This window comes from Phyllostomus discolor, chromosome 4 (genome assembly GCF_004126475.2).
Source record: "Phyllostomus discolor isolate MPI-MPIP mPhyDis1 chromosome 4, mPhyDis1.pri.v3, whole genome shotgun sequence".
Classification (NCBI taxonomy): domain Eukaryota; kingdom Metazoa; phylum Chordata; class Mammalia; order Chiroptera; family Phyllostomidae; genus Phyllostomus; species Phyllostomus discolor.
This window is the reverse complement of record NC_040906.2, coordinates 203,289,857-203,311,890: the sequence shown is the minus strand read 5'-3', so window position 1 is coordinate 203,311,890 and position 22,034 is coordinate 203,289,857. Positions and strand designations below refer to the sequence as shown.

At 54.4% G+C, this 22,034-nt stretch overlaps 1 protein-coding gene and 1 long non-coding RNA gene across 4 annotated transcripts in view; both read right to left on the bottom strand.

Annotated features, from left to right (window-relative positions):
* Window positions 1-22,034, bottom strand: part of ZDHHC14 (zinc finger DHHC-type palmitoyltransferase 14) — a 218,612-nt gene that overhangs the window by 166,790 nt on the left and 29,788 nt on the right. The gene's annotated exons all lie outside the window — the stretch shown is intronic.
* On the bottom strand, window positions 319-20,870 carry LOC118500385. Its single transcript, XR_004902952.1, has 3 exons — window positions 20,787-20,870; window positions 8,910-8,914; window positions 319-329 (listed from the first exon to the last, which is right to left on the bottom strand). It is a non-coding gene; the product is annotated as an uncharacterized LOC118500385 (long non-coding RNA).

Sequence of the window (22,034 nt, the reverse complement as noted above, 5' to 3'; positions counted from 1 at the left end):
TTAAACATATGCCATGCTGGCCTGTTCAGGCCAATTTGTGCTCATGGCATTGAATTACCTACGCTTCCTTTCTGGTTTAACCTGGACATTCTGGTATTCATGATCAAACTCTGTGCAGCAAAAATTCTTCCCGTAAGTATTTCCCAGGCTCCACCTGTGCGCTGGGGGCTGTGCCAGGCTACTCGGCTGTTGTAAGCTCCGTCAACTTCGCTGCAATCAAAGTTGTTTGCATTTGTGTGCAAAGTAAATGATACTATTACTGTGTGCAGTTAGGTGTGAAGACTGATAGGGCAGGCCAGGAGTTAAATGCAGAATGCCTTTTTATATCCCTAAGCACCTTTCCCCTACTTCCCGGGGCGGGGGCTGTCTGTCCAGGGAGAACAGAGCCTCTGACATCAGACGGCCAGCTTCCGGCGTGAGCTTGTCCCACGCAGAGGCTGTGTGACCTTGAACAAGACCTCTGGAAGCCTCACTCTCTGCCTCTGCGAGAGCATCGAGGTCACCTGCTTGCGGTGAGGAATAAACAGGAAACAGGCGCAAGGCTTCAGGCAGAGAGCCTGGCACTGGGTAAGAATCCGATACATATTATCGACTACTACTCAGTAGTGACCAGTTCTGTGCCCGCGGGTCGTTAGGTGGAGTTGCTTCATGCTGTTTTCCATTTAACAATGTTACTTCCCCAAGGGTCTCCATTAGCAAACAACCCGCTGTGGAGACCCGTAGGACCTACTTTCCTGATTAAATCCACGTAGGAGGAGGAGGAGGAGGAGGGAAATAAAGTCCCTACTTGTGTTGAACACAGGCTGACATTAACTAGGGCACCTTTCCTGTGTGGAAACAATACACATATACACACACTAAAGAAAGGAGACTTTTATTTCCTTTTATCCTTTTTTTTTTTTTTTAATGCAAGAGGCTGTGTCTAAATCTGCACACGTGCTTGTCGGGGAGAAATTAACATGGGAAATTTTCTTTCCTCCCTCCCACGCACCACAGCTGCCAATCTCACCCTGGCAGAAGCGGCAGGCAATGAGGAGGCTACAGCCCCAGAGAACAAATCACCAAATGAACAGAAATTGGGGAGTAAGTCTTTGGTGTCTGCCTGGAAACAACTGCCAGCTGGAGAGCTCTCTTCGAGAATACCAGAAACCTGCGGGGACAGAACGAAGACTCTGCAAAGCCCGGGGAGATCGGAGCCACAGGCCATCAGAAGAAAAACCGACGTCGTCTTCCTGACTCCGCGGCCACCGCCACTTCCCAAAAGCCGAGCCAGGTGCCCCTTTGCAGCTTCTGCTAGCGACGGACTTGCAGACCCGAAACTATTAGCAGACCCCAAGCAGGGGGCAGAAATTAAAATCCGGGGCACTGGTAGGTTCCTTCTGGGCTAAAGCTGAAATGGTGGAAGACCCTAGAAACCAGTGAAGACCCTAACAGGTCACACGGCTTGTCCTCCCCCTACAAACAGCCCAAGTTCCCACATGGGAGGTCCTCTATCCTGTGTGTGGCTTGAAGTTACCAGGTATTTACTGAGGTCACCCTGTGTGCCAGGCTCAGCCGGGGACACGGAAATGCATGCGTGTCATCAATCACCCAAGGGACGAAGACTGATTGTGAACAATATTACTCATCATTCATTCATTCAACCAACATTTACTGAGCTCCTACTGTCACTAGGCGCCATTGTCCATACTGAGGTTCGGTAAAAAATAAAACAGACTTAAAAATTCTGCCCTCAATCAGCCTACACTTTAATTGGAAGAAAGAAGTAATAAGCCATATAAAAAAGTAAAACATTATATACACAGAGATTAGAATAAAGGATTAAAAATAAAGTAGGGAGGGGGGGTTCTGAGGGGGGGTTCCACTGTAGACAGCGTGGCCATGGGTGGGGGGGCGTGACAGAAGGCGACACCTGACTGAACACCTGAAGGAAGGCTGGGAAGAAGCTATGTGCACGTCTAGGGGGGAGAATTCCCAGCCGAGGGAGCTGCAGCAGGGGCCAGACCACACAGGAGAGTCGCTGGGCACCGGGGGGAGCCGAGAGGAAGCCAGGGTGGCTGGGGCAGAGGGTGGCCCGGGAGAGGGCAGGTCAGACAGGGGGGAGCTCACAGGGCTGTCCCAGCCACTGTCGGAGCCCCGACCACGCTGGGCAGCGAAGCCACGGGGTCCGGTTTGTGTTCCAGAAGGTCACTCTTGTTGCCGTGCTGGGACCGGGGTTGCAGAAGGGGTGGAGGGTGAAAGGAGATGCATCAGGAGGCGGTGATGACTGAGGCGTGGGTGTGAGCCGGCCGTGGGTGGTGACCACTGTCCGGTCACGGTCACACGCGTGTTCTCTCCCACGGGGTGCAGCCGAAGGGCTGCATCAGGGAGACCGCCAAGGGCAGGCCCTGTGTGACCGGGGAGCGGGGTGGGTCTCAGCAGTTAATCCCTGCAAAGGAGCTCTGCGGGGCCTGAGCACCCAGTTCCTGGTTTACAAAGCAGGGACCGTACACACGAAAGTGATCAGACCCCATGATGCCCGTGGGCGGCCGTGAGTCCGTGGCTGCCATCAGTGATGGCTCTGTAGGCTGGCCCCTGCCCCTCCCAGACCGAGCAGCCAACCGACCGCCTCGAGAGCCCAGGAAGGCCGCTCCGGCCCAAGCCTCCGGGCGACCGAAGGCAGCAGTGCCGACCGTCTGGTGCTCTTTAAAGAGACGCCCGAACCGCCGGCTGGAAAGGGACTGACCCCCACACACTCAGCATGAGCGCAGGACTGCGGTCACCCGCCGGTCTCTCGGTTTCCGGTTGCGACGACAGCTGCGACCGGAGCCTCGGTCACTCCCTCCGCTCACGTCTGCTTCGAGGGGACGCCGCGGCCTTCCTTCGGCTCCCAGAGCGACAGCGTGTGTCCGTCTGTAACCACGGCCATTTCCCCACGTGGGAGCCGTGTTTGAACCGGCCTCCGTCAAGGCTCTGCTGTGCGGATGGACACTTTCTAATACACAGAATTCCGGTCCACTTTGCGCTCCATTCCCAGCTTTCGAGATATTAATTCACAAAGCCGCCAAATTTGGCATTCGGTGTAAATGTTATAAATGTGCTAATCTGTGCTTCATCCAGTTTACCGAAAATCACCGCACATCAGTACCGGCTGGTGTACACTCATGTTCTGGGACAAGCGCCAGGGGTCCCTTCCCCAGCACGGAGGACGGAGGGAAGAGGCACCCGGGTGTCTGAAGCGGGGGCCCTGTCATTGTCGCAGGAGCTCACTGGTGGTCCTGAGCCCAGCAGGTGAGGTGCCCAGCTCAGGGGTCGGCGCAGGCCCGCTGCAGGCCCAGCTCTGCTTGAGGTGACCTCGGGGTGGAGGGGAGGACCGGCGGGTGAATGAGAACCCATATAAACTACTTGGTACAGAACATCCATGCTCAATAGACTCCCAGGAAGTTGCAGAAATTGTACAGAGGGGTCCCGTGTGCTTGTCACTCAGCTGCCCCTAACGGTAACACGTTGCATCAGCTTTATCTTTCTCACTCATCACGTTTTTCGAGCTGCATTCACTGTCAGCCCCTGCCTATCACTACGTTTCATGGGTAGGAAAACGTGCAGAAGCGTGCCGAAGATAGGACACTTGTCCTGGGCCACGCAGCCAGCGGAGGGGGCACGTCTGGAAGCCATACTCTGGGCACCTGCCACCTCCCACGTCCACGGCGAGGGACCGGGAGGAAGACGGAGGGTGGAGGAGGGTGCCGCTCGGGGGGTCGGACGCAGACCGCCCCTCCTGCGTGCGAGTCTCAGGCCCGAGGGGACACCCCTCCAGATGTGGAATCACTGGTGCTCGGGGACTGCACGGCCTGGGGAGGTGGCCACTCTGAAAACATTTGTGTTGAAACTTCGGAGCCCTCGGAGGGGCGGGGAACCTCTCACGGCCCTCCACCCACGTGGCACCAGGCTTTGCGGAGGTTCCCTGGGAGAAGCCCTTGAACCCTGCGGTCTGATTAGCTACACCCCCCCCCCCCCCCCCCCCCCCCCCCCCCGGCAACAGGGCTCTCAGGGAGGAAGTTGGGATTTATTGATAAACATGGTAAGGTTACAGGATAATTGTCATTATAGCAAACGTTTATCTGCCACATACCATGCACCAGGCACTTTACTTCCATGACCTAAATCAATCCCTCAGCATCCCTCCTAGGTAGGTCCTATCATTGCCTCCATTTACAGACGTGGAAACTGGGGCACGGAAGTGGCTCACCTGAGGTTGCACAGCCGGGATGTGGCAGGGCCGGGATCTGAACCCAGGCAGCCTGGCTGCAGCACTCCTGCTCCCAGCTGCTACCCATTGTGAAAACGAGCTCAGGAACCCCGAGCAGACCGATGCTTCTCTCCTTCCCACACGGCCCGCTGGATCCCACAGAATGTCGTTTTCGTGATTTCATTGCTCACATGCGAATACCTTGTCTTCTAAAGCGGTCCCCTGGGTGGGCCAGGAGAGGATCCCGCTCTCCCTTTTCCTGTTCCTTCCTCAGGGCTGAGTCCAGAGAGAAGCATTTTCTGAGCGTGAAACTCTGCGTGACCCCCCGCCCCGCCCACCCACAGAGATTTTCACTCAGGCCTGCACCTCGGCCCCCCCGGGAGCCTCACTGCACACGGCTCGGGTCCCTGGCACTCGGAGCGCCTGTGCTCCATGGCTGATGCACCTAGTCTGCTGTCTCCCTAATCAAGTTAGGCCAGGGATCAGTGCCCACCCCGACTTCTTTGTAGTAAAAGATGCCTTAGAATCAGTGCTTCTCCGGTCTTGACAAAACTTCTCGGATCTTCTACAAATTCTTAAAAAGCTTTTCTAGTGTTCGATGACTTAGCTGCTTATGCGCCCCAAGATGTTTTGAGAAGGAAGGAAGGAACTAAGAGATGGAAATGACTGTACTACATGGGGAAAATGACAAAGTGTCTTTGGCTGGGGAACTGTGCCAACCCTAAGTGCCAGAATGTAAAAAAAAAAAAAAAAAAGCGCCACTCAAAGACCCTCACATTCGCTGCAATAAAGACTCTTTGTTGGCAGTGTGATTCTCCAAGGGGTGAAGAAGATAACTCAGCAGGGACGCTCAGCCCCACATGAATTCGGCTCTTAGAACTCTCTGCCGTCTGGACAAGACCCTCAGTTATCGCTGCCAAACTGTGTTTGTCCAGAGCCTTCCCCACTATCGCCCGAGCCAAAGGCATCCACAAATTCCACAGCTTTGGCTCCCACTGAGGTTGGAAACAGTATTCTAACTCCCCGACACGGACACTAACATTGCGGCTGCTCTACTGTGACAGCCAGACTTCGGGACTTTGAAACAACGCCCGGGGTCAGGGAGGAACCCTGCGGTACCACAGAAGGAGAAAGTCTTTTTCTTCCCCGAACACGCCTTTAATAACGGCACGGGCATCTCCTACCAACAGCGTTACAACGTAAAACTTAATACAATGTAGCTATGGTGACTCTCACATTTGCAGACGGGGCGCGTGGGACTTCACGCTGTGCCGCACTGCACATAACTGTGAGGACTATTCGTTAACTTCAGCTGATGGAAAAGGCAGAGATGCGTCTGCACCTGGCATTTGTTTTCCGGCGTCTCGCTGATGGTCTGTACTTCCAAGTGCAACTCAGAGTCCAGATCTTAATCTTACCATCTCTCAAATCCCCTCATTTGGCTAATTTTGCGATTTCTTTCCTCCCCCAACAAAATAAAAATAATCACTTCATATAAAAAAACAAACAATCCTATTTCTAGAATCTATGAGAACTTTCCATAAAGTGTTCTTATCTTAAATACTCGTTTCTTTCTTGCCCAAAAAAGCCCAAGTTTGTGGTACTCGGCATCCAGTTCAAGAAGTATATTGTTCCAAGTAAATACTTTATTACGCTCTTTTCCACTCCCTCGGTTCTTTTTGAAGATTCAGAAATTTTTCAAAATAGGATTAATTAAAACTACATGAGGTCCTTAGTGTCACTGATCTGTATACTTAAATTCACCGTGGTCAACATGGTGAATTTTATGTTATGTATATTTTACTTCAATAAAAAAAATTACAGGGTACACAGATGAACCTAGAAGGTATTATGCTAAGTGAAATAAGTCAGGCACAGAAAGACAAATACCACATGATTTCACTTACGGGTGGATTCTAAAAAGCAAAATAAATGAACAAACAAAACAGAAACAGAGTCATAGACAGAGAGCATTTTGATGGCTGCTGGATGCAAGGGGGTTGGGGGGATGGGTGAAGGAGGTAAAGGGACTAAGCAGAACCCATTGCTGCTGTAACAACAGTCACGGGGGTGGGGGGGCGGTGAAGCACAGGAAACACAGCCAGTGACGTGGTAACAACTCTTTGGTGGCAGATGCACGAGTGGGCGAGACCTAAGTGGGGAGGAGTCCCTTCGTCAGGTGCATCAATGTCCAAACACTGTTGTGCACACCTGAGACTAATACAACATTGCGTGTCCACCGCCACTGAAAAATTTTAAAATACATTTAAAATGTTTAAGAGTTTTACTATATTTTCAGACAAAATGTGTTCAGCTTTATTGAGATTTTACTGACGGGTAACAGTGCATAAGCTGAAGGTGTACAATGTGTTGATTAGTTACACGTATATGTTGCAAAACGATTATCACCAGAGCCTCCGCAAACAGCACAGGCTGTTACATCATCACATAATTACCATTCCTTTCGTGTGGTGAGAACATTTAAGATCCACTCTGTCAGCAACTGGCAAGTATGTAATACAGGACCGTTAACCATAACCACCATGCTGTCCATCAGAGGCCCAGAATTTACTCACTTGGTAACTGAAGTTCGTGCCCTCTCTCCTGGGCAAGTTTTGAAGTAGCTGCTACTAGCCTTCGCTTCTCCGGTCAGCTCCTCCCCATCCCCCCGCTACTCCTGCTCTGGCCTCTTGCACCTTCACACCGGCGGTGTCCTCACGATTTCCAACTGCTCACGCTTCCCTTGCTGCACCTGCACAGACCTACCGTCCCCTGCCCTCCCCAAGTATGTCATGATGCACCCCAGCTTGAGCTATCTTCCCCCCAACCCTATCTAAACCCTGTCTCTTCCTGTGGCTGACCTCCGGGAAAGGTTGGGCAGAAAGTCCTCTTCCGGAGCTAATTTGAATAGAAACATTTGCTTAATTTAATCATTGTGGATGTATTTACATGGGAAGGAGGACCGTTATTATCCAACTTTCCGTGACGGGGCAGCAGGGCTGTAGGGTCTGCGCAGGAGATGTTTGTTAGGTCCGGCAGCCCTTCCACCAGCAGCAGCTCTCAGCCTCTGCTGCCCACCAGGGTCATGTGGGCAGCCTCTAAGAGGGGCCCCGTGTGGAGACCCCACCCTCAGATTCTACTACAGCAGGTCTGCAGTGGGGTCCGTGTGTCGGGATTTAAAGCAAATTTTCAAAGGACACGATCGTTCAGTGCACAGAACTTCTGACTAGCCGAATCCCTTTTTAGAACATCAAATAATTCATCAAATACTGAGAAAGCAGACCTGGATTTTTTTTTTCATCCTCCCGTCCCATAGAAACACTAAGGTCCATACATTTAACCAACTTGCGCTTCCCCTTCTGCAAAACTCCAGCCCACGTGATCCCATAACTGATTTACGTGGGGGAGAATGAATCGTAGCGTCCGCGGGACTGCTTCTCCCCGCTGTAAACACACAAGTTTATCATCCTACAGCAATCAGCAATAGAATTGCATCGAAGAGCTCGCAGCCTTCGATAACGCGTATCTGAGTGCCTTTCACGCGGGCGCAGAAGGTCATCTTATCGGTGCCCAGAAAACGCTGAGGCGGCGCCTTTCAGGGAAGGACTCTTAGGCTGGGGTCTCCTGGGGACGCCGGCCCCACCGCTACAGATAAGCACGGGGGGGGGGGGGGGGGGGGTTCTGGGAAGAGGACGCATTATTTCCTTCTAACAAGACGGAGAGCCTCGATCTCGCTGCAGAGACAAACCCGTTGGCGGTGAGGGCGGGTGCAGGGCGGGAGGAGGGCCTGTCCCAGACGCTCCTGCTCGGCGCACCCTGCTCTGCACCCGTGATCGTCCCCGCGCGGCACCTCCATAAAGGGGACCTGGTGCCCCCTGGCAGGGAAGTGGCCCCCTTACAGAGGGACCCATCCATTAACCCGACTCGGTGTCCTGCTTGGTCTCCGTGGGTGCCATCCGAAAGTGAAAATGTGCTGTCCGGCGTAGCCCTTCATGTGACGGGCAAACAAGGACCCCCAGCAAAAGACGTTGGTGGGATTCCCGCTGCAGCGCCCCCTCGCGGCGGCTCACCAGGCCTTTCTAGGTGGCGCTGGTTGTGGGAAAGGCCTGGGTGGCATTGGGAAGAGCTCAGCAGGGCCAGTTACTGTCACCGTGTCACTTGTGTGACCATGGCCCCTGCCCTTTCTCAGCGGTTGCCACATCTCATTGTGAATCTTGCTCAGCAGGTGAAGGCCTCCTTTGCTCCCCTGTACCCACCACCAGCCATGCTGCCCCTTCCTGGGGGCTTAGGCCTATCTTCCGCCCTCCCCCCTCCCCAATGCTGGGCTCCCTGCAGATGGGGGGGCGCCAGATATTTCCCTGCAGGCCCGCCTGCCTGAGCTCTCTCCAGAGTGCCGGGATGGCATTTCCTAACTCTCTGGAATGTCCTCATCTGGGAATGCCTTCCACAGGCATCCTGGAAGCAACACGACCCAAACTAAAACCATCGTCCAGAGCAAACCTGCCTGGCTCCCACCTTCCCGTGAATGGGACCGTTATTCCCCTAGGGAGTCACATGCAAACATTCACCCCCACCTTTAGTGAGTCCCTGGGTCCCGGGGACCCAGCCCCCGTGAGGTCTCTGGCACAGGTACCCACCACTCATGACTTGTCCCGTGGGCTACCCCGGTAGTAACAGTAACACCACCTTCTGTGGGTCTCCGCCTCCACCCTAAAATACGCTGCTGCTGCTGCCAGAGTAACTTCCCTAACAGCACAGCCGCAGTCCCACCCCCTCCCCACAGCCACAGCCCCCTCTCGCGTGGCCCAGTGAGCTCAGAAAGCCAGCACCAGCGAGCTGTCACCAAACATGTTACTGCGTCACACGGCGCTTCACCCTTGATAGGACTTACGTGATTTAATCTTCCCCAAACAACCTCGTGAGGCTATACCTTCATTATCTCCGTCTTACACAAAAGGGAGAAGTGGAGGACCAGAACCACTAAGTCACCCGAGGCCCCACCGCTAACTCCTGGGCAGGACTGGCAGACCTGGGCTCCGCAGACCCGTTAGCTCGGCGTCCAAGGCCTTCCGCAGCTCAACGTCGACCTGCGAGTGCTGCCCCACGGGCCACTGCCCAGCGCCCCCTCCTTGCCCAAGACCCCAGGAATGATGACCCATGCTCGGCCCCTGCTCCTCGCGCCCCTGCTCTCCTCTCCACCTGAGATCCGCACGCCCAGCCCAGCCCAGCCCAGCCGTCCATTCAAACCGCGCAGGCTGAGCTCACACCCACTGGGTGCCCGGCTCTCTGCCACGTGGCCAGTCCCTGGGGACACAGTGCAGAAAGGAAGAGTGGACGGTGGCAGGTGGGGGGCGGGCGGAGGGCCCCTGCCCTTACACGCTGAGTGTAGTCTAATGCTAGAGACAGTCGTGGTCCAGAAACCACACACTTGTCTACGCCCTAGCCTTTCCTCAAGGTGCATCCCCAAACCATCGACTCCACGAAGCTTCCCGGAGCACCCCTCCTCCCCCCACTCACATCGCCACAAGTGCGAGCATTTTCCCACAGTGTGCCCTTACTCTTCCTGCCGCCTTCCTGGTTCACACACTCCCTGGCTTAGCAGTCAAACCCTAGGCCTACCTCTGACTACCTGGGGACTGCACGGGGCCTCAGTTTCCCCACCCGTAAAGCCCCTAAGTCAGACGTGAGGATCCAGTGGGACCAAGGACGTAACTCCCCGGGGTCCCAACGGGGCGGTTCCTGCCGTGTAAAGACAGACTCGTGCGGGCACGACGGCAGAGGTGCCCCGTGCTCGGTGATGGCATGGGCAGCTTGCATTGTGTGTTTGCATAAAAGTCAAAACAAAGGAGCCGCTGGAGGAACCTAGGAAGCTCATCTCGGAAGGCTTTGCAGGCCGTCCAGGAACGGCCACCCCAAGCGGGTCCCCTCTCCCGAGACGGCAGCCAACCCAGGCAGGGCCATCACGAAACACGTCCCTCGAAGGTCCTCTGGGCCGCGGAGCAGGGCCAGTCTCGGTATGCAAACAGAGCCATGGTGGCTAAGAAATGCAGGGAGGAGGCCCGAGCTGCCTTTCCGAAGACGTCCCGGCTCCTCCCGTCCTTGTGGAGCGGTCATCTCCACGCAGCCCTGTCCGCACGACAAACATGGGGCACCGGAGGAAACTGGGTGAGAGCTCCATTTGGGAAGGACCCAGAGGACAGTCACAGGAAGCCGGACGGCAGCGATTCCCATGGCCCCGGTGACCTGAGACTCAGTTCTCAGGGGCCCAGGCACGACGGGCAAGGGCCCCTCCGAGCACGGCAGGAACTGGTGCAAACAGGCCACCGCCGAGGGGGAATCACTGTATCAGATGCAGGCCTCGCGGGACTCCCAGAGCAGAACGGAGAACGCTGGGGCCACTTCAGCCACCTCGAGGGCTGACACGAAACACGCAGCTCCCCAGGGGGCTCTCCCCCTGCCATGGGGGGCAACAGGAGGGACCCCCACTTCCTCCACACTGAGTCTATTCGGCACATCAGAATGGCCCCACGACCCTGCACTACAACAGAACCACTGTACGTAAATCTATAGTTTATAACCAGATGTTTTATAAGCTGGCTTATTTTTAGATGACTCACAGTTAATTATCCAGTAGTTATCATAGCTTTTCTTTCCTATTTTTTTTTTTTGGTTGTTAGAGGCTGTCATCTCAGATGCGGATTCTTCTAAATTCCTTTAGCCTATCTCGTGGCGGAGTCAAAAGCCACACCCCGAGCTCCATCTCTGGCATCGGGTTCCCAGCCACTTCTGAAGCCTGTGCTTGCTCAGCCAAGTCACATTCGGACACAATGACCAGGAACGGAGTGTCCGCAGGGACAGGATCGCCCTTCTCCCAGGCACAGCTGTCCCCTTTCCCTGAGAGCTCGCTGCTCTCTCGGGAAAGGCGCAAGCCAGCCTCCGGGAGACATCAAAGCGTCCTCCTCCTTCACGGCACATGTCCTGTCACGATTTGCTAATATCTCCACTGGGAAAGGGCACCAGTCAAGGTCATGGGGCCAGCAGCTGTGCTCTGGGTCGGGAAGGGGTGCACCTGCACACGTGTTTGCACACGCCGCTCTGTCCCGCTGCTGTGGCCGAAGAAACCCACCCTTCCGGGAGCCTGGTCACACAGTCAGAATCTGAACAGAGCTGGAGCGGACCTGGAGCTCACCTGCTCCACCCCCTCCCCACCCCCGCCCTGCAACCAGGACAACACAGTACCCCAGAGGTCAGACAGCTGTCCCGAACATCTCATCCCGGCCTCTCTGAGTCCAGAGCCTCCAGTTCTGTGACCCTTTTCTTCCTTGGCCTAGTGAGCACCTACTGGGCTCTGCACGTGGGCAAAGAAAACGCACGGTCCGAGAGGGGCCGGAACTCCCCAGGGAGAGCTGCCCCCCTTCCTTCAGCAGCAAAGACACACAGTGGTATTTGGTATGCAGCTTGCGAAAGTGTGCCCACATGAAATTAAAATAATTAGTTATAAGGGCCAACTTAATTCAATTATAAATTCCTATCACCCAAATAAGTCTCAGGAAGTGGAGCGATCGTGCCAGCAGCGTGCCGGATTTCACGCCCAAATGCAGGCTCGCCATCTGCTAAGGCGCGAGGAAGGGTTTTCAGAGAAAAGTGACCACAGGCCATTCAAACGTCCTCCTCGGACACAGACGCACTCGGCCGGGGAGGCGAGATGCTGCGGCCCTGTGGCAGCCGCCGTGGGACTGCTCGCTAAGGTGGATTTTAAAGCTCTCCAACTTTTTCTCTCCTTCCCACTTGATCAGCAGGGACAGTGCTCCTTTTGGAACAACCATCTGGATTCGAAAACAGAAAAATGGTCCCAAAAAAATAGCACATGCTTAAATGTCAGGGGTACACGGCAACTCTGAGAAGCGTGGATGGGGGAGCTGCTTTTCCTGCTCCTTCTTTCTTTCTGCTTTCTGTTAGTGATCTCCGCGGGCCGAGGCGCTGGCTCGTGTCCGTAGTTTTACGTGGCATGGAAGCCGTTCTGCCATTCATAAAGCCACGTGGAAACGGCTCTGATTAGATTTCTGGTACAAAACAGGTCTGCCTCTATGCAGTCTTCACGCCTTTTCTTCGATCCCGCAGGAAATCAAATTTTACATCATAATGGAAATCGTCCAAGAACCCGCCTCCTGTTGAAAGGCCGCCACACGAAGAAAACAGCGACTCAGTCTGGCCTCCGTGGACTTACGAGCTCTGTTCACGGCCCACCTTCTGCGCCACTGCTCGCGTCCTCAGGGAAGCTGTGGGCAAACATGTCCACTGGACACGTTGAAAGGCCACCTCTGCCACGCACGGGCTCAGCCCTGCTCTCTTCTGCCCCACGCAGCCCCTTATTACCACAAGGATAGTGTATCAACGGAGGGGTGGGTAATGGGATTATTCATTCTACACAGTTGTCATGCACCCACTCTGTCCAGTCCCGCAGACACCAACAAATGAGTGAGACGAGGTTCTCCTGTTCGCCTAAAATGTTTTCTGTTTATTTTAAAAGTCAGATGTGCCCAGGACAAGAATCCTCAAACGGCGTCTTACATGAATTTCACCACAAACACAGAGAAACTGCAGGTAAACTTTCCTCAAGTGGCCGTTTCTGAGCCCACGCACAGGCCCTTTGACTGCGCAAGAGGGTTCCTAGCTGAGCGTTGCCGTGAGTCCCAGGGAAAGGATGATAGTGACATCCCAGGACCCGAGGGAGAAGGTGGGTGCTCGTCTGGTTGATGGTGACCACCGGTTCAGGCTGAATTTCTAAGGAGCTGAAGTGACCCTGGGTACCCTCAACGGTTAAGAGAATCCAACATGCCCACACTGGTGCCCATGTAGAAATGTGCCCCCTGGGTCGCATCCATACAAAGGTCGCCCTCATCCTCAGCCATCGCATCAGAATCTCAGGCCCAGGGCGGCTCCTTGGCTCCGTCCCGCCGGTGAGACGGCCCCCGGCACAGGATGCGGACTCCGGTACCATCGGCCCGTTGGTATGGAGGCGGGAAACCTGAGCACACGGCTGACCCAGCCAGGGAGATTCCCGCCCAGTGCTCGGAGCCTGGCACTGATCGCCCCGCTCCGGGTGCTGGGCCGGAGCCCAGGCCTTGTCACGGCCCCAGCTGAGTCATCCTCTGGATGAATCGCTGGCCGCCCCCCAACTCCTCCCCCTCCGAGGCTTGCTCGCTCTGTCTCTAAACAGGGATGGCGATGGCACGGACCTCGGGCAGCTGTTCTGGAGAGTAACTTCAAAACATACTGCGCAGAGCTTGGTAAAGGCTGTCAGTTACCACGCCCCACCCCTGCACTCATTCACCCCGAGTCCGTCCCACGTACAACCCGGCAGGTGGGAGCAGGTGAGCCAGAGGAAGACAGATGCTGCTCACGGACAACTTCACGAGTGGGCCGGCGACACTGCGTCAGCTCTGCGCACACCCACACAGGAGCGTACCGACACCTGGCTGTCCGGTTAACCCCGCCACACCACCACCAGGCCAGCCTTCCTGCTGGCCTGCGCCCCGGCTCTGCAGGAGCGGAGCCATCCACCACCTCCGCGGGCTGTCAGGGCACACGAGCCAGCCCGGCGGCACGCCCCACGGACACGAAAGCTCTGGCAGGGGCCGCCAGCAACTGGCCATCACAGAATCCCAGACCATACGGACTGGCGGCATGGTGGCCCCCCAAGCGGTCCACGTCCCAACCCCTGGAACGTGTGAATATGTCAGGTTACGTGCAAAGGGGAAGGAGGGTGGAAGGTGGAATTATGGTTGCTGAACGGTTGGCTTTAAAATAGAAGGTCACTGCGGGCTGTTCCAGTGGGTTCACTGTAACCTCAAGGACCCTTCAAGGTGGAAGAGAACATGGGGAGCGAGGACCAGAGAGAGGGCGGCACGAGAAGGACTCGGTGCAACATCTCCGGCTCTGGAAACAGATACAGGAGGCCACACGCCGAGGAGGAATGTGGCAGCTTCTGGACGCTGGGGAGGGCCAGGGCACACATAGCCTCCACCTCGGGGTGTCCAGGAGACACACAGCCCGTCGGCCTCCCCGAGCCGGCCTGGTGAGACCCTCGGGGGCTTCTCAACTACAAGGCACCGAGTCCGTGGTAGCTTGCTGCAGCAGCAGCAGGAAACGAACACGCAGTGTTACCCAACCAAGCGCTCTTGAGCCGGAATTGCATAAAGCTTAGAGGGAGCGTTGTTTCCAATGTTCTCCTTTGCCCCTGCTGATCTTCAGCTTTCGGCTCGACGCTGGTTACCTCTATCCATCTTTCTCTCTCCTTCCCAGCAGAGACCAGGGGGTCTCGGCTGCACCAGGTTCCAGATGACTCAGGGCATCGTTTTGAAGAGGGAAGAGAAGGGAGACAGCAGCTGAGATCAACGTAGGATGAGGCTGAGGAATCAAATACGGTCCCCAGATCTGCCCTATCCCAACCCTTCAGGTCCAGGAGATCAGAGCTCCCTCCCTCCCTTCCCCAGCTAACTGCTGAGCACCCGATACTGGTACATACACCTAGAGGGAAGGGAGTACAAGAATGAATAAACAGTCTTCAATTCCTAAGCAAAAGAGCTCATTAAAGACTGGGCATCCATCTAGAGCAGTGACTTTCACTTCTGGACGGTGACCTGTCGCAACGAATGGGTTTTTACATCATGGTCACACACACACACACACACACACACACACAACCAAGACAAAATCCTTGCAAAACAACACTTATCTTTACCACAGTACGGTGGATCTTCCATCCTGTTCTTAATCGGACCAGCAACCTATGAAATTGACTTAATAACTGGTAAGGGGTCACAGCCCTTGGCTGGAAAAACATGACTCAGAGGTCCTGACCCCTGTGCCCAGATGCTGGCCGCACAGGCCCAAGGAAGCCCGAGTCCTTGGGAACCTCAACCAGACAGGAGCCGGCTCCAGACCATGCCCCTGTCCCGCCCCCGCAGGCAGTCCGCACGGGGTCAGGACAAAGCGGTTCAGACTGCCGTTCGGATTCCAGTTGTTTCGATGACAACAGTCACCGCCTCTCCCCACTCCCTCCCGAGCACGACACACAGTCCCATCGCCTTCGATGTGCAGAGAAGAAATTCGAGGTCCCGACCGTGGAAAACCGTGACTCACTCTTCCCGTCAACCAGGTACACGGCTGTAAATGTCACCAGGCGAAGTCCCGGCCAGGAGCTCCGAGCAACGAACAACAGTGTTCAAAGAGGAGGCTCTGCCTGCTCACACAGAACCAGGGGAGGGAGCTGAGACCTGACTAAGGGGAAACACGAGAACGTTTGGACAGAACAGCCAGTGACCGGGAACGTGCCGTAATTAACTCCAGGGATCTTCCCCCGCACGCTGGGAAGGTCAGTAGGAATACGCGAAAGACCTGGTCTCTGCCCCTGCAAGCCTGGGCTGAGGGTGGCAACAGAGCAAGACTGGGCCTGTCCCCGGGCTGACCCACAGGTGTCCCCACAGGTACACGGCCACCAGCGTCAGGGGCTCCCTGGGAAGAGCAGCTGGGAAGGTCACGGCACCCTTTGATGCAAAGCGCCAGCTATGCGCAGGGATTTTTTTTGAAACGGGAGATTTCACTCTCCATGACTTGTCATTCCACCTAATAACACGTCTCCAAGCTTATCTTTTCACAGGCTAATTTTAGACGGATACCAGCTCACAGATCACCAGTCTGGAAGAACTCCACCCTGCCGGGCAAATCCAGCCCACTCTCCCTGGCCGGTCCTGCAGCAGCAGGAGCAACAGCAGCAGGGTGGCCGGAGCCAGCGGAGGCTGGGTGGTCCCTGTGCGTGCGAGTGGGCATGCAACCCTTTCCCTTCGGGCTCCGTGCGATGCTGCCCAGATGAGGCAGGGGGCAAACGCCACAGTGGCGACTTCAGGGCCTGGTCCTAGCACAGCCTTGCCCTGGTGGAAGCTTCTCAGTGTTCTCCACGGGTTTTGTCGCAGAAAATGACGAAGTCGAGGGGGTGCTGAAAACAGTGCGTGTGGACGGCAGAACCACCCCCGGCAGGAACTCCGTGCTGCTCTAACACAACGCCCCCCAGGAGTGCTTCAGGGGCACCCCTGACGCTACAGCGCAGCGGAGACGAAGACTGGAGGCCCACCACGCACCGTCCTGGGGGCCACAACATCCTTCCTACGCAGGATCTGGATTAAACGACGCTCCCGCACTCTAACGGCGGGGGGCCGACTTCCCACCAGGCTGCTGACTCTCGCTCCTGCAGCAGGGAGAGCCCTGCGGTCTCTGAAGTCAACCCGGGTCAACAGGCCTCTGATGCAACCTCTTGACTGCAACCCATGCCTGTGGACGCCTCTCTTCTCCCCACTTCCCTCCGCCAGCCTGCACCCCAGGGCTCGCTCTGTCGGCTTCTCTCTTGCCACTGTCTTTGGCTCTCGAGCCTCCTGGTCCTGCAGGTTCTCTGCTAAATCTCCCGGCCCTGAAGGAAGCCAACCGCTGCCCCCTACACACCAGCCCCATCATGCTCCTGGGCCCCGGCGGGGAAAACCACAGGGCCGAGGGCAGGTTCTCCAAAACACGAATGGTCTCCAACCCTAGGGACCCAGGGACCCTGTCACACCTTTAGAGACAGGTTCCCTCCCTGTTTTACTTTGGAAGTGACACTTTCAAACTCTGAACCCCCACATCTCTTCTCACTTGGCCTCTGACCACCCCGAGAAAATCCAGGCCACGAGGTATGCATGCCCACAGTGGCCCTCCCCCCGTCTCGTCTGAGGGCAGGGACGGCCCTCCCCCGTGCAAGGCTGACAGGCCCACGCGTGCCACGCCGTGCACTCTCCTTTCCTCCCGGGGCCCTGGCTCCCCAGACGGGGCCCTCTCTCGCCCACTTTTCTACCTTTTCCTCTGGACTTCTCTCTTCCTGCCCTTCCTCCAGCTACCGCCTTAAATGTCTCCCTCCCTTGTATGAACAGGTGGCCTGCAGCGGAGCGAAACACAGCATCTGGCTGGACGAGGCCAGATGGTCCAGGGCCTTGGGAAGCAGGTAAGAAGCGTTTCCTCTTCAGAGCAATGAGAAGCAGGAAGGGACAGCGTCAGGTCTGAATTTTCAAAGATGCCTCTGTGAAGATGCTTAATTAACAAAGTAGTGACGGATACTTCTCTGGCAGAATAAAATACATCTATCTCGACCGAAAACTCAGCAAGTGGAACGGAAGCACGTCACTGCTTGGGCACAAGACAGAATGTCCACTGTCGTGGCTCCTTGAAGAGCTGGCCGACACGCGTGAGTGGGAGAGAGAAACTAGAGATCTAAACACCAGAAACAAAGAAGTAAAATTATCGCTACTTGCACGTGATAGTCTTCTATCCCCCCAAAAGGATGCCAATAGCTTAACCCTCTCATCCCACCCACCCCCACAAAGGATCCAATAAGGAATTCATACAACGCAACACAAAACAAACACTCCAATTTACAAAGTGGGCAGAGGACCGGAGCAGACACCTCTCCCAAGACGACATACAAATGGCCGGCAGACACATAATGAGATGTTCAACTTCACTGGCTATGCAGGAAATGCACATCAAAACTACAGTGAGAGCCCTGGCTGGCGTAGCTCAGTGGATGGAGTGCGGGCTGGGAACCAAAGTGTCCCAGGTTCGATTCCCAGCCAGGGTACATGCCTGGGTTGCAGGCCAGAACCCCCAGCAACCGCACATTGATGTTTCTCTCTATCTCGCTCCCTTCCCTCTATAAAAATAAATTAAAAAATATTTAAAAAATTAAAAAAATAATAATAAAAAAAACTACAGTGAGATACCACCTCACACCTGCTAGAATAGCTGTTGTCAGCCAGACAGGTCATAACAAGTGCTGGCGAGGTCGTGGAGAGACAGCAACCCTCCCTCACTGTGGTGGGAACGTGAACTGGTACAGCCACCGTGGACAAAGAGTCTGACAATTCCTCAAAAAACTAAGAAGAGAGTTACCGTAGAACCCCACAATCCCCCATCTGGGTATCTGCCCAAAAATCTCAAAAATACATTATTCGCAAAGACACACACAACCCTATGTTCATTGCAGCATTATTCACGGGGGCCGAGACGTGGAGACAACCGAAGTGTCCGTCAGCAGAGGGCTGGGTGAGGAAGACGCGGCACGTACGTGTCGTACAATGCAATGCTGCTCAGCCATAAGATGAAATACTGCCACGTGCAACAGCATGGATGCACCTTGAGAATACCATGCTAAGCACGATAAGTCAGACAGAAAAAGCTAAGAACCGCATGACCTCACTTACATGCAGGACATACACTGAAACTCACAGACACAGACAACAGCAGGTGGGCACCACAGGGAAGGGGGTGGGAGGGGTCGTAAAGGGGAAAGGGGGCCAAATATGTGGTGCCGGAAGATGAAAGAAAAAGAATCGAGTAAGCAACGGTTCAAACCATAAGAGAATTTAGTAAGATGGTAGGGGCCACCTCACAGGCAGAAATAAACAACGTGCGTGTGCACAAAACACCGCCAGCTGGAAGAGCTATCAGAAGGAAAGGCCTCCGTGTATGACAGGAAGCACAGCGTGGCATTCTTCCGAACAAATGTAACAAGAGCCGGACACCAGCCACACGGGGAGAACTCAGACAGACCTGGGGGTGCAGACGGCCGGAAAAGCCTACGGACAGGAGGATTCGACAACATAACAATGTCGAGTCTTCCTAAATTAATCTATAAAGGTAATGCAATCCCAATAAAAATAATGTGGGTTTTTTTTAAGATTCAAAATGATCCTGCTTTTGCGTTTACAGCGTGGCTATGCATTGAAGAGTGAGAGTGGGTGGTGTTGGGGAGGGGTGCAGTGGGCTCTGCAGTGGTCCCAGGTAACAGTGGAAGAAATCTGGGCCTGCAGCTGGGGCCGGGGGCTGGAGGGTGGGGGGAGTGGACAGCAGAGCAGGGGGGCATGTGAGAGATGTTTATTTGGTGGAACTCACAGGACGTGGTGACTGGCCAGGCCAGAGGGTGGCAGATGATGACTCCTGCTTCTGGTTTGTGTGTTTTCCTACAAAGCAAACCTCCGACGGATGTGGCTCCTCTTGACTGAAATCCCTGTGGGGGGGCGATGGTTCTGGGCCGTGGCCTTGCCACAGAGTTAACAGCCCTCCAGAGAGGCTGTCGCTAGGTGGTGTTCACCACAAATGGAAGCACTGTGACCCCGCTGATTAGGCGGTGAGTGTAGGTCGTCGGTGGCCAGGACAGTTTCAGCCTCAGAAAGCCTGCTGATCCTGTGCTGCACTCCCTTCCCCGTGATTTCTTCCCCTCGTGATTCAACACTGTGTGCGGGAAAACAGCAGGGCAACCAATCCCTCGGTCTGAGTGCGACCTGATCAGGCTCAGCGTCTCCCTGAGGCGGGGCCAGGCCGCTCTGCCCTATCGGTACCTCCCCAGTCCGTACACAAACACTCCACGGCCAGGCCAAGCCCAGACCTCCCCGCCACTGGGCTGTCCCCTGTCGCTGGCAGTCTCCCTCGGAGGTTTGCTTTCTCCCCTCTTCCGAACTCTTTCCAACACGTTTGCAAACAGCAGAGACTGAGTTTAAGCGTGCCACGCAGAGGCTGCCTCTCCAGCATCTGCAGGAATTATTTCAGGGGCTGTGCTGTGTGATGTGAAAACGAAGTCTGTTTGTTGTGGGTACAAGGCACGCGTCTGGGAGAAGCCAGGTGGCACGAACCAAGGTTTTGCAGGAAACACGCTGAGACGCAGCTCACCTCAAACCTCCGCCAGGTCGGGGTGTGCGTGACGCAGAAACGAGGCCGCTGACCCCGGGGCCCAGACCCTTTCTTTCCCTGCACACGAATAGCCTGGGTGTCTCACTATGTGCAGACGCTGAGTCTGCCACCCTAGGGTGGCGCCTGAGACTCTGCGTTTCCAAGGAGCTCCCGGGCAATGCCTGCCTCCCCACCAATCCACAGACGGCACTATGAGTGGCCAGAGTCCGGACGGGCTCAGCAACGTGGAAGCCAAGTTTCTCTGGAGTGACCCTGTAGCTTGGGACTCCTTCCAGTTCACGAAATAGGGATTGGCCACTGTCTCCAGCCAAAGAAGCTCAGATGTACCAAGTGACTGTTTCAAAGTCTCTTCAGGTTTCAAACATCTAGAGGTCAGAAGATGCCATCCCAATCTGACCTAGATGTTAGATTTGATGAAAAAGAGTCAGACCTAGAAAATCCTGTGACTCTTAGTAAAAAGTCTCACCAATGTGGATTAAACAAAAGGGATGCTTTAATGATAAATTTTTAAAAATACAACCAGGCTTATTACATTCAATTTCATAGGCCGAACAAGTTTTAGCAGTTAGGAAACCGTTTGTTCTCAAGTAGTTCACATACTCCCCTGCAGATCACGTTGGTCTTATATCATGCGCATCAGGGCCGTCCAACCTTTCGGCGCCTCTGGGCCACACTGGAAGGAGAAGGGTTGTTGGCTGGGGCCGCACTTCAAATACACAAACGCCAATGAAAACTGATGATCAAAAAAAAAAAAAGGTCCGTGTGTAATTTTTGTGATACCTGCTACCACAGATGAGCAAAAAAGGTCCTCACATAATAACCCTGACTATGCAGCAGCCCTTTTGATGATCTTCTAAAATCCTCGAGCTGGTCTGTGGTCACTAGTCTAGAAAATGTACCTATCAAAGGAATACAACTTAGCATAAAACTGAGTTTGAACTAAGTGACGTTTTCAGTAAATATACGACTTTGTGTTGAGCCGGACTCATGGCCATCCTGGGCTGCAGGTCAAACACCCTTACTTACACTGTCCGTGGGGGGAAAAAAAAAAGAAAACAAAAGAAAAGCCTGAGTCTTCCCAGCAAAAGGAAACAATGTCAAATGTCCTCCTGCATTTAAAATTAAAAGTCTTTGACACCTAAATGTCAGTGTCAGTCCTTCATTAGAAACCATTCCTACCCTGGCTGGTGTGGCTCAGTGGACTGAGTGTCCACCTGGGAACCATAGGGTCGCCGGTTCGATTCCCAGTCAGAGCATATGCCCCGGTTGCGGGACATGTCCCCAGGTGGGGGCGTGTGAGAGGCAACCAATTTCATGTATCTCTCACACATCAATGTTTCTCTCCCTCTCTTTCACCACCCCTCCCCCCTCTCTAAAAAGAAATAAATAAAATCTAAAAAAAAAAAAAGAAAGAAAGAAACCATTCCTATTAGTGAGCTTCACTTAATCCGTTTTTGGGTCAGAACAAAGTGAACGCCTAAAGTCATGTGAAAAGTCAGTAGAATTCAAGGTCAATGCCATTTTCAGGACCTTATTAAGCTAAGGAATGTCCACAGCAATAAATTCTACCCACACAAGTCCCAGCTGCCTCCAGGGAAGGCGTGAGTGTGTCCTGACACACACATACCCTCACAAGGCCAGTTGTTGGGCCTTGGAAAATATTTTCCTTATCAACCCAAACGTAGAACGCATAAGAAAGAGTAAATGAACTTTTTTTAAAAAGATTTTATTTATTTATTTTTAGAGAGGGAAGGGAGGGAGAAAGAGAGAGAGAGAAACATCAATGTGCTGTTGCTGAGGGTCATGGCCTGCAACCCAGGCATGTCCCCTGACTGGGAATCGAACCTACGACACTTTGGTTCCCAGCCCGCGCTCAATCCACTGAGCTACGCCAACCAGGGCTTGCAAATGAACTTCTTAAAAAGAGGGGAAGTAAAGTGCCCACGTGTAAGCTGTTTTTCCTGTAAGTCACTGCACAGATCTGTCTCTGCGGCATAAGGCCACCGGGGTGGCCACCCTGTGGAAAGGGCCACTC